The sequence below is a fragment of the Symphalangus syndactylus genome, chromosome 4, assembly GCF_028878055.3.
Source record: "Symphalangus syndactylus isolate Jambi chromosome 4, NHGRI_mSymSyn1-v2.1_pri, whole genome shotgun sequence".
NCBI lineage: Eukaryota > Metazoa > Chordata > Mammalia > Primates > Hylobatidae > Symphalangus > Symphalangus syndactylus.
Genome location: NC_072426.2, coordinates 144,291,384 through 144,304,429, shown reverse-complemented (window position 1 = coordinate 144,304,429; position 13,046 = coordinate 144,291,384).

Sequence of the window (13,046 nt, the reverse complement as noted above, 5' to 3'; positions counted from 1 at the left end):
ATTAGCACTATGAACTTAACACTGGGTAAAATCAGTGTTGTTCAAGATATGTGCATTAACTAAAATAGTTCATATACATCCCTCGTCATTATATTTTAAAAGCATAAAAATGTACTACACACTTTACTATTTGTATTGTTTTAATTTCTGTGTTATCGAATTACCAGAAACATAGAAGCTTAAAGAAACACGAATCAGCTCACAGTTCTCCACTTCAGAATTCTGGCAAGTCTCAGCTTATTCCTACTTAGGATCTCACAAGGCCAAAATCAAGGTGATAGCCCGCCTGGGGTCTTATCTACATGCTCTAGAAAAGAATCCACTTCCAACCTAATTCATCTTTGATACCATGTTCTGTGCCTTGAGACTGCAAGAATGAGGTACCTGTTTCTTGCTGGTTGTCAGCTGGGCATCTCTCTTGACCCCTGAAGTTTGCCTGCATTTCTTCTCATATGGTCCTTCCACCTTCAAAGAAACAATGGCACATTAACCTCCCCTAATGCTTCAAATTCATGTGACGTTCTCTCCTGCTTTCTTCTTTGTCTTCCTCCTCTGCCACTACCTGGAGTAAGTGTTCTGTTTTTAAAGAACTCAGGTGACTGAATTAGGCCCACCAAGGTAGTGTCCCAATCTTAAGATCAATTGTGTTATTTAACATAACATAGTCATAGGAATGAAGTCTGAAGATATCTATGGGTTTTCTCATACTCAAAGTGGAAGGGATTATACAAGGATAAAGGTCATTGGAGGTCATTCATAAATTCTGCCCATGTACAATTTTTTCTTAGATTTTGCATTCTATGCTTGATCTTTAAGAGTTCCTGAGTCCCACTGCTAATCCTGAGGATTTAGGTTCATCAATAGGTACTTAACAAAATCTTATCATGATGATTTTATGATTTTGCTAGGAGAATCTTACTTTCAAGGTGCTCAGGAGTACAAAAAAACAAAAAACAAAAAATAAAAACATGATAGTTTCAAGTGAGAATACTGAGAATACATAAGAATGTGTGCAGTGTTGTCATTGATACTGTTGGTGAGCTCTCCCAAGTCTCATCCTTCAATTTAGATCACTAGGAGCTACAGCAGGCTTTTTGCAGCACACGTGGTAGCTACCACTTCAATCACAGCATTTCTCTTCTCCGTTTGAGGTGATCTCTGGCTGACACTAAGGAAATGTTTTCTCTCAGCCTCAAGCAGATACAATCAGGAAAATGTGAGCATTAAATTTCTTGCGGTCAACACTTATTCAATGGTGGCATAAGTTTCTTAGGCTGTTACAACAAAGTACCACAAACTGGGTGTGCTTCACATGATATTCTCCTTCTTTGTGTATCTGTTCCTATGTTTCAACTTCCAAGAGACACAGTCAAATTGGATTGGAGCCTACTGTGATGGCTTCATCTTAATTTGGTCATCTGCAAAGACCCTATTTCTAAGTAAAGTCACATTAGCCATTGCTGGAGGCTAGAGCTTCAACAACTTTTTGGAAGGACGTAATTCCATCCATAACAATGGGGATAATAGTGGGAAAATGTTTCCATGCTCAAATAACAAGATTTTGAGGTGTATATTATGATTTCATACAGGATCAGTTGCCAGTTTTCTCCATAATAATCAGCACTACATTGTGTGTTGAGCAGGGGGTGGTTTCTGGCCTTCTCTGTGGCACTCTTCTCACTTTTTCACATGTACTACCTGAGATCGCATTCAAAATAACTTATCTGCACTCAAATCTTGTCTCATGATCTCATACTTCTAGAGTAAACCCAAGTAAATCCGTAGATAGCACAAGTAGCTCTTAAAAAAATCAGTGCAAGCCCAGTATCAGACTACTTACTTGTCAGATGATAATAAAAACCATTTTGGTTATGGTGAAAGACCTTGTGCTACTCTTGGCATGCTGTTGAATCACAATTCGTAAGACTCTCATCTATAACAGATTAAAGTGAGGTACTGATGAAAATGGAAGACTGTTTATGCATTAACTTTAGCACTTTAAATATATGGTAAAATAGTAATTGTAATGATTGTAGAGTTGGCTTTTAATCATCTGGGAAGTACTGACAAGCTCAGGTGTGCCAGCTCTCAGCTCATAGGTGGAAACCAGAAGACCTGCTTGGCAGCAGAATCTCATCTTCTGAAGCTGGACAGAAAATTACATTAACAATAAGGCCCAGGATTTAATCATAAGAGCATTTATGGAAAAAGGCTGACATGTTCTTAAAACAAAGTCTGGCAGGTCTTCTAAGCTATAGACAGGAAAAGAAAAGGAAGGAGTGGGAGCTAGAGATGTGGACGAGAACATCTGTGTATATGCACTTGGCACTTCTATACCCTAAGATATCCCAGAATCCTTGAGACAGGAAGAAGAAGGAAACCCTTCACTAAAGGAAAAGGTCCTTGCCATTGATTGAAGAAGACTTAAGGCCATACCTAAGTCAGATGACTCCCAAGATCATGTTTATTCTTTTCAAGATCTACCATACCTCTCTATGGCATATAAGCCATTGGCTGTCTGGCTTTTGCACAGTTAGTAGAGAAAAGTAATCCCAGCTATAGGATGCATTAGCATGTTTACTAAAAGAGTTGTAGGACTTGAATACTATATACCAGCAGGAATTGAGGGAACATGATGAGAGTAGATATTGAGGGTGTTGAACAGAAGTGAGAGATGTTGACCAGAGACAGAATAAAGCCCTGGAGAAGGATATGTTTATGGACAAAGGGACACTTTCTCATAATTTTGTTTTTAATATAATAAAAATGATACCTGTAGTTGATAATAATACCATTCAGGGACCATTTCTTAAAGTTCAGACATGATGATGGCCTATAGAAAATAAGTTGGAAATGCTAGAAATGTGTTGTCAAAATATGTAGGAAGATGTCAGTAAGCTTAAAGGCTTGAGCATGTTAAAATAAATTTTACCATGTGAGAATAGAGAACTCACCCTATGTTAATATTCTTCCAGAGAGTCCATAAAGCATGCCCTTCACCAAAGCACAAATATTTTGCATGTGTATCATTCCATAGTCAGTGGCAGCTGCAGCTGTAGACTGTGGTTGAAGGGAGGAGATACTTTCATATAATTGAGTCCATTCTTGTAAACAAGAATTTTTTTTTTTTGAGACGGAGTCTTGCTCTGTCACCCAGGCTGGAGTGCAGTGGCGCAATCTCGGCTCACTGCAAGCTCCGCCTCCCAGGTTCACGCCATTCTCCTGCCTCAGCCTCTCCGAGTAGCTGGGACTACAGGCGCCCGCCACCACGCCCGGCTAATTTTTTGTATTTTTAGTAGAGACAGGGTTTCACCGTGGTCTCGATCTCCTGACCTCGTGATCCGCCCGCCTCGGCCTCCCAAAGTGCTGGGATTACAAGCGTGAGCCACTGCGCCTGGCCAACAAGAATGTTTTATTGGTGACGATTCTCCACAGAAATAGAACAAATAATGTATAAATACATATGGAGCGAGAAAGAGGAAGACATAGACAGAAAGACAGATCTATTTTAAGGAATTGGCCCTCATAGTGCAAATCTAAAATCTTCAGGGGGTCTGGCAGTCTGGAGATCCAGGTAGGTTTTTTTGGCAGAACTGCCTTTTCTTCAGAGGAAGTGAGTCTATTTATTTATTCTTTTCCATTAAGGCTTTAAATTAATTGGGTGAGGCCTACTCATATTATGGAAAGTATTTTGCTGCACTCAAAATCTACTAATGTAAATGTTAATCTTAAATAAAAAATATCTCATGGAAACTTCTTGAATAACGTTTGATGAGATATCAAGGTACTGTGGCCTAGCAAAGTTGATGCATAAAATTAATCATCACAGACATTATGATTAAATTGGAGAGATTAGCTGATAGTACCTAACCATCCAGAATAAGGTGGATATAATTAATTATCACAGTGGGCCACTAAATGTCTACCAGGGGATTGTGACCCACAGGAATCTGTAATGATGGCTAATAGATAAGAATGACAGAACGACAATGAGGCTATAACAAAAAAATTAAATATCTGGTGAACAGAAAGTTAGTATCAGCCAACATAATGGAAAACTATAATTTGTTTTCCAATATCCAGAGTCCTCATGCCCAAATATTGTTATAAGTTAGTTCCTCTATGGAAGGAACCTTGAACACCACTGCAATTATATACAAAAGCTGATCTTTCCATCTTTCACCAGTATCTCTATAGCCATTGTTCTGTGTGACTGTTTATTAGAAGGAGAGATATCAGATCTTTTTGAGGTTATTAGATACAGAACCTGAGCTTCCATTAATTCTAGGGAAACCAAAATACCATCATAACTTAACTGTAGGACTGAGGGTAAATGGTGGCACGATAAAATTTTAGCCCAAGTTCTTCTCACAGTGGTGGATCCAAAAACGCTGTGGAACAACCTCATTTCTTTTCCCCACCACCAAAGTGCATACTTTAGATCAATATAACTTGCAGCTGGAACAACCTCGCATTTGTTCTCTAATCTTTGAAGTGAGTTCCCTAATGAAAAAATTAGGGTAACTAATAAGCCTTAAAACTCTACACATCTTTCTCCCAGAAAAAAAATAGTAAATCAGAAGCCAAATGATACTCTGGGTGAAACAGCAGAGGTTAATGCTTCCTCAAATACACAAATGATTCAATGATATTTCATCTTATTGTATTCTCAATTTAATTCACTTACATAGTTTTTAAAAAGGAAGCAGATGGATCGTGGCAGACGACAGAGAACTACGGCATAATTAAGCGTGTGAAAACTCAATTACAGCCCTGTGCTGGATGTAATATCATTACCAGAAGAGATCAATACATACTGTAACTTTTGGTAAGCTTCTATTGATCTGGAAGATATGTCCTTTTTAATCGCACAAAAAGCGTAAATGTAGTAGTTCAAATTCACCTAGGAAAATATAGACAACACTCACTATCCTATCACAGGGGTAGGCTACCTCCATCCTCTCCAGAAGAAGATACCATTTTCATCTTGGCATTCAACAGAGCATCATTGTGGCCCTCTATTGTAATAATATTGTGTAAATTGGATTTGGTGAGCAGACCATGGCAAATAATTTCCTAGCAAACATGGCTGCCAAGAGTCAGAGATAAAACCTATAATCATAATTACACTGCCATATTGGTTATTATTTTAGTGATTTAATGATCTAGTCCACATCAGAATATGTACTCTAAAATCAAGGTCAAGTTATTTTTCATTGTACCTACTACCTCCAACAGAAAGGCACAGTGTTTTGTGAAACTTTTTGGATTTTGGAGGAAGAATATATCATGTTTAGGAATATTGTTCTAGACTATTAGTTAGATAATTCTTAAGGCTGTCAGTTTTGAGGTTCATAGAAAAAGAACTCTTAGGAATAGATTTAGCTCTGTTGCTACTTGACCATGAGACCCAGAAGATTCTATGTTAATAACCAAACTGTAGAGTTTCTATGAAGTGTTGAAACATGCTTTTTAAAATTTATTTATTTTATTTTTATAGATTCAGTGGGTATATATGCAGATTTGACACATGGATATATTGTGGAAAGCTGAGATTTGGGCTTCTAATGTTCCTATTACCTGAATAACCAACATTGTATCCAGTAGGTAATTTTTCAACTCTCAAGTCCCTCCCAAGCCCCTCTTTTGAAGTCCCCAGCCTCGATTATTTTTCTCTGTTTGTACATGTCTCCCATTTATAAATGAGAATATGTGCTACTTGATGTTGTGTTTCTGAGTATTTTGACCTCCAGTTACATCCATGTTGCTGCAGAAGACATGATTTTTTTTTTCTACAGATGTGTAGTATTTCATGGTATTCCACATTTTCTTTATCCAATCATCTTTTGATGGAAACTTAGGTTCATTCCATGACTTTGTTACTGTGACTAGTGCAGTGATAAACATATGAGTGCAGATATATATATATATATATAAAAAACAATTTCTCTTTCTTTGGGTAGATACCCAGTAGTGGGATTGCTGGGCCTAATGGTGGTTCTATTTTTAGTTTTTGAGAAATCTCTATACTGTTGTGCATAGAGGTTGTACTAATTCACATTTGCACCAATGGTGTATAAGTGCTCCCTTTTCTCTGCATCTTTGTCGACATCTGTGATTTTTTGACTTTTTAGTAATGGCCATTCCGACCAGTGTGATATGGCATCTCATTGTGGTTTTAAGTTGCATTTCACTGACGGTTAGTGATACTGAGCAATTTATTTTATGTTTCTTGTCCTCTTGTATATCTTCTTTTGAGAAATGTCTGTTCCTATCTTTTCCCCACTTGTTAATGAGATTATTTTTTCTTGTTGAGTTTAGTTCCTTGTAGATTCTGGATTTTAGTCCTTTGTCAGATGCATAGTAACAGGCATTCCTGAGGGAGAAAAAGAAGAAAAATTGAAATATATGGAAAACATTCTGGATAGGATAATTCAGGAAAACTTCCCTAATCTATCTAGAAACATACTTCTTTAAAGATGTTTCTTATCAAGAAGGTTAAAAGCTTTGTTGCAAACAGTGTTATTTCAGTGAGTGGATGTATCATATGTAGTGAAGTTGTCTTGAGATGCATAAGAGCTCCGTGTAAAGGGCAAGCCCATTTATGCAATTCACAATACATACCCCCAGTGCTTTGGAACAAGGCTCTTCTTTGCAGCATAAACCACAAGGTTAGGTGACTGCACCTGTTCTCATAAGCTCAGCTCTCTCAGATACACCATATCACAAGGTGAGACAGGTACGGCATCAATCTATCACACTATGAAGATAACATTTTGGGATCACACCAAGCAAGTGCAGAGGAAAGAATTAATTTATGCAAATAGGCGGCTAGAATCCTATGCCACTTCTCACTTTAACACTGACTCCTCTCTCTAAATTTAGCATCTAATAGCTTCATAAACTTTCTTTATGATGAGTTGAAGAAAGAAAAAGAAAACTTGGACCAGGTTCGCAGGTGGTTCAGCTTAATGTGTTAATGGGACCAAAAAATACTGGAGCTGCATTAAGTGGCACTTAGGAGTGACTGTAAAGAAAAATAATGAAGGAACAAATCCTTCCCGTACACAGATTTATAAGTAGTGCACTTGGGCATTTACATTGTAAACCCTACAAGCTAGAAGGGATAGGGGCCCTATCTTTAGCCTCCTTAAACAAAACAATTATCAATCAAGAATTGTGTATCTAGCAAAACTCACCTTCATATGAAGGTTAGAAGGAAAGACAGTCTTTTTCAGATAAACAAATGCTGAGAGAATTCACCACTACCAAGCCAGCACTATAAGAACTGCTAAAAGGAGCTCTAAATCTTGAAACAAATCCTCAAAATACTCCAAAATAGAATCTCCTTAAAGCATAAATCTCACAGGACCTATAAAACAACAACACAATGAAAGAAAAAAAAAAAGCTATCCAGGCAACAAATAGCAAGATGAATAGAATAGCACCTCGTATCTCAATCCTAATGTTGAATGTAAATGACCTAAATGCTTCACTTAAAAGATATAGAATGGCAGAATGGCTTAAAATTCGCCAACCAAGTATCTGCTGTCTTCAAGAGATTCACCTGACACATAAACTCCCACATAAACTTAAGATAAAAGAGTGGAAAAAGATATTCTATGCAAATGGACACCAAAACTGAGCAGGAGTAGCTATTCTTACATCACACAAAACAAACTTTAAACCAACAACAGTTTAAAAAGGCAAAGAGGGATACTGTATAATAATAAAAGGTCTAGGCCAGGTGTGGTGGCCCATGCCTGTAATCCCAGCACTTCAGGAGGCCGAGGCAGGTGGATCACCTGAGGTCAGGAGTTCGAGACCAGCCTGGCCAACATGGTGAAACCCTGTCTCTACTAAAAATACAAAAATTAGCTGGGCATGGTGGCAGTTGCCTGTACTCACAGCAACTAGGGAGGCTGAAGCAGTAGAATCTCTTAAACTGGGAGGTGGAGGTTGCAGTGAGCTGAGATAGTGCCACTGCACTCCAGCCTGCATGACACAGTGAGACTCTGTTTCAAATAAATAAATAAATAAATAAATAAATAAATAAATAAATAATAAAAGGTCTAGTCCAACTGAAATATTTCACAACCCTAAATATATATGTACCTGAGTGGAGCTCCGAAATTTATAAAACAATTGCTACTAGACCTAAGAAATGAGATAGAGCAACTCAATAAGAGTGGAGAGCTTCAATACTCCACTGATAGCACTAGACAGGTCATCAAGACAGAAAACGAATAAAGAAGCAATGAACTTAAACTATACCCTAGAACAAGTAGACTTAACAGATATTTACAGAACATTCTACCCAACAACTGGAGGTGTTGTTTTATAGCAGGGCTACTGATTTGTGCACATTAATTTTATATCCTGAAACTTTGCTCAATTAATTTCTCAGTTCTAGGAGCTTTTTGGATGAGCCTTTGGGGTTTTCTAGGTGTATGATCATGTCATCAGCAAACAGCAACAGTTTGACTTCCTCTTTACTGATTAGGATGCCATTTATTTCTTTCTCGTGTCTGATTTCTCTGGCTAGGACTTCCAGTACTATGTTGAGTAGAAGTGCCAAAAGTGGACATTCTTGTCTTGCTCCAGTTCTCAGGGGAAATGCTTTTAACTTTTCCCCATTCAGTATAATGTTGTCGGTGGGTTTGTCATAGATGGCTTTTGTTACCTTAAGGTATGTCCCTTTTATGTCGATTTTGCTGAGGGTTTTAATCATAAAGGGATACTGGATTTTGTCAAATGCTTTTTCTGAGTCTATTGAGATGACCATGTGGTTTTTGTTTTTAATTCTGTTTATATGGTGTATAGCATTTATTGACTTGTGGATATAAAACCAACCCTGCTTCTCATACATGAAACCCACTGATCATTGTGGATTTGATAATCCAAAATGATATTTTGATATACTATTGAATTCAGTTAGCTATTATTTTGATGAGGAGTTTTGCATTTATGTTTATCAGGGATATTGGCCTGTAGTTTCATATTTTTGTTATGTCCTTTCCTGATTTTGGTATTTTGGTGATACTCACTTCATAAAGTGATTTAGGGAGGATTCCCTCTTTTTCTATCTTTTGGAATAGTGTCAATAGAGTAAGTACAAATTCTAATTTGAAAGTCTGGTAAAATTCAGCTGTGAATCCTTTTGGTCCTGGAGTTTTTTTGTGTTAATAACTGTTGTTTTTTTTTTGTTTTTTTTTTGTTTTTTTTTTGTTTTTTTTTTGTTTTTTTTTTGTTTTTCAGATGGAGTCTCGCTCTGTCACCCAGGCTGGAGTACAGTGGCATGATCTTGGCTCACTGAAACCTCCACTTCCTGGGTTTAAGCGGGAAGCCTCAGGCTGGGACTACAGGTGTGCACCACCATGCCCAGCTAATTTTTGTAATTTTAGTAGAGATGGGATTTTGCCATATTGGTCAGGCTGGTCTTGAACTCCTGAACTCAAGATCCACCCACCTCAGCCTCCCAAAGTGCAGGGATTACAGGTGTCAGCACACCAGGCCTGGCCTGTTGATAACTTTTTAATTACCATTTCAATATCACTGCTTATTATTGATCTTCTCATAGTTTCTATTTCTTCCTGGTTTAATCTACGAGTGTTGTATATTTTCAGGAATTTATCCATCTCCTCTAGGTTTTCTAGTTTGTATGTGTAAGGATGTTCATAGCAGCCTTGAATGATCATTTGTATGGCTAAAACAAGATAGGCGTGGTGGCTCACACCTGTAATCCCAGCACTTTCAGAGCCCGAGGCAGGCTGATCATGAGGTCAGGAGTTTGAGACCAGTCTGGCCAACATAGTGAAACCCCATCTCTACCAAAAATACAAAAAATTAGCCAGGTGTGGTGGTGTGCACCTGTAATCCCAGCTACTCAGGAGGCTGAGGCAGGAGAATCATGTGAACCCGGGAGGTGGAGGTTGCAGTGAGCCGAGATTGCACCATTGTACTCCAGCTTAGGTGACAGTGCAAGACTCCATCTCAAAAAAAAAAAAAAAAAAAATCAAGACTAAGCAAAAAGAACCAATCTTGAGGCACCACACTACCCAACTTCCAACTATAATATAAGGGCATAGTCAGCAGAACAGCACGGTACTGGCACAAAAATTGGTGCAAAGACCAATGGAAAAGAATAGAGAACCCAGAAATAAAGCCAAATACTTACAGTCAATTGATCTTTCACAAAGCAAACAAAAACATAAAGTGGTGAAGGGACACTCTATTAAACAAATTGCCCCAGGATAATGTGCAAGCCACATGTAGAAGAATGAAACTCAATCTTCATCTTTCACCCAATACAAAAATCAACTCAAAGTGGATCAAAGACTTAAATCTAAGACCTGAAACCATAAAAATTTTAGAAGGTAACATTGAAAGCATTTCCTGCTTTCAAACTACATTACAAAGCTATGCTACTAAAAACAGTATGGTACTAGCATAGAAAAAAACACATAGAACAATGTAAGCGAAAAAGAAAAGAGAAATAAACCCATAAGTGTATAGTCAACTAATCTTTGACAATGGCATAAAGAGAACATAATGGGGAAAAGCATAATATTGTCAATTGATAGTGTTGGCAATAATGGTTATCCACATTCCAGTGAATAAAACTGAATCCTATCATACGCCATACACAAAAATTAACTAAAAATAAACTTATATGTAAGACCTGAAAATATAAAATTCCTAAGCAAAACCGTAAGGAAAAATTCCTTAACATTGGTTTTGGCAATTATTTTTAAAATATGACCTGAAAATTACAGGTAACAAAAGCAAAGACAAACAAGTAGTACTATATCAAACTAAAAAATTTCTGCACAGCAAAAATAAACAAACAAACAACAACAAAACAATAAACAGAGTGAAGAGACAGTCTATGAAATGAGAGAAAATATTTGCAAGTTATGTATTTGATAAGGGGTTAATATCAAAAATATACAAGAAAGTCATATAACTAAATAACAATAAAATAAATCATCTGATTTTAAAAATGGGCAAAGGACTTGAATATAAATTTTCCAAAGAAGAAATATAATGGTCAACTGGTAAGTCAAAAGGTACCCAACATCATGAATCATCAGGAAAATGGAAATCAAAACTCAAAAAAGTTATTACCTCATGTCGGCTAGGATAGTTCTTCTCAAAAAGACAACAGATAAGTTAATGATGATGTGGCAAAACGCAACTCTTGCTCACTGTTGATGGCAATGGTACAGCCATCATGGAAAATGGCATGGAGGTTTCTTTTAAAATTAAAAATAGAACTACTAAGTGATCTAGCAATTCCACTTCTGGGGATACATACAAAGGAATTGAAATTGGTTTCTCCCAGAGATATCTGCATCTCCATATTCACTGTTGCATTTTTCACAATAACCAAGATATGGAAACAACCTAAGTATCTGTCAACAAATGTATGGATTAGAACATGTTGCATACATATAATAATAAAACAAAATATTATTTAGCCTTAATTCAGAATGAAATCCTGCTGTTTGCGACAATAGGAATAAACCTGGAAGACATTGTACTAAGTAAAATAACAGAAACAGAATGAAAAATGCGGTATGATCTCACTTATGTATGGAATCTAAAAACGTCAAACTCAGAAACAGAGAGTTGAACAGTGATTACCAGGGACTGGGGTTGGGGGAAATGGGGTTAAGGGGTATAAACTTTCAGCCATAAAATGAATAAGTACTGTGGATCTAATCCGCCACAGCATGGTGACTATAGTTAATAACACCACATTGCATACATAAAATTTGCTGTGTTCTCACTGCATACACACACACAAAATGGTAACTATATGAGGTAATGGTGTGTTAATTTACTTGATTTTGGTAATCATTTCACAATGTGTGTGTGTATATATATATATATATATATATATATATATACACATACATATGTACACACCCATATATATAAAATCATGTTGTATACTTTGAATATATAAATTTTTCTTTGTCAATTATGCTTCAATAAAGCAGTGAAGAAGAGATATAATTCCATAAAATCAGAATGTGTGTGTTTGTACATGTGCTTTTGTGTGTGTGCATGCACATGAGTATACATGTACATGGTGGTGGGGTTAAAAGTGGTTGCAAGTTGTGTTTCTTGTTAAGTTTATGTTTCAATTTTAGGTTCTGACTCTTGATTTTTTTAAAGCAATAAACAAAAACACAACTATATATGCTCTCACTTCATTTTCCCCACATCTCTTGTATTTTGTTAGATTATAAACTTTATCATGTTGAGTTTTATGAATGTTATATTCTCTTATGCTACTATACATCCTCCCTGTCAGTGTAACTTAGTTTTATATTTAGTGTTGTTCATCATTTAACTGTTGTATTTCAGGGAACTATAGCTTGATTCAAATCATAGTTGTCTCTGACATTCACCATCAAATAGTTTGGTCTAGGAAGTTGCATGTAATTTCTACTCCTTGACTGCATGTATGTTTGAAAATGTTAGTCTATTACTTTCATACTGAAAAACATCTCCAACCACCATATTTTATGTTTTATGTAGCCCCGTAGGCATTACTGCATACAGCTTGTTATTGTAGGTTGCTCTAAAGAAATTTGTATCCAACCTTCATAGATTATTTCGTTTTTATATTTGACTGTTCTAAGAACATTCTTTGGCCAAAAAGTTTAGTAATGTCATGAGGATAAGCTTTGGTGTTATTTTTTTAAACCAATTTTTTTTCCTAATACTATACAGTGTTAATGTACAGGTTTACATTTTTTTCTTTATTTCAGGAAAATGTCTGCATTTATCTTAGCATAGCTTATTTGCCTATGGTTTCTTTCGTTTAAGTCTCTTTTTCGGAAACGCCAGAAGATAGTGGAATCAGTAAGATGACAAAACAGGAGGCTCCTGACTTTTCCTCCCAGAAACACAGAAAATAAACATCTACACATACATCAGATACCTCGGAGAGAAAGCCAGAATCTAGTTGAGAGACTTCCACACACTGGGCAACTGAGAAACTATCCATGCCAAAAAGTGAGGTACCACCCCCA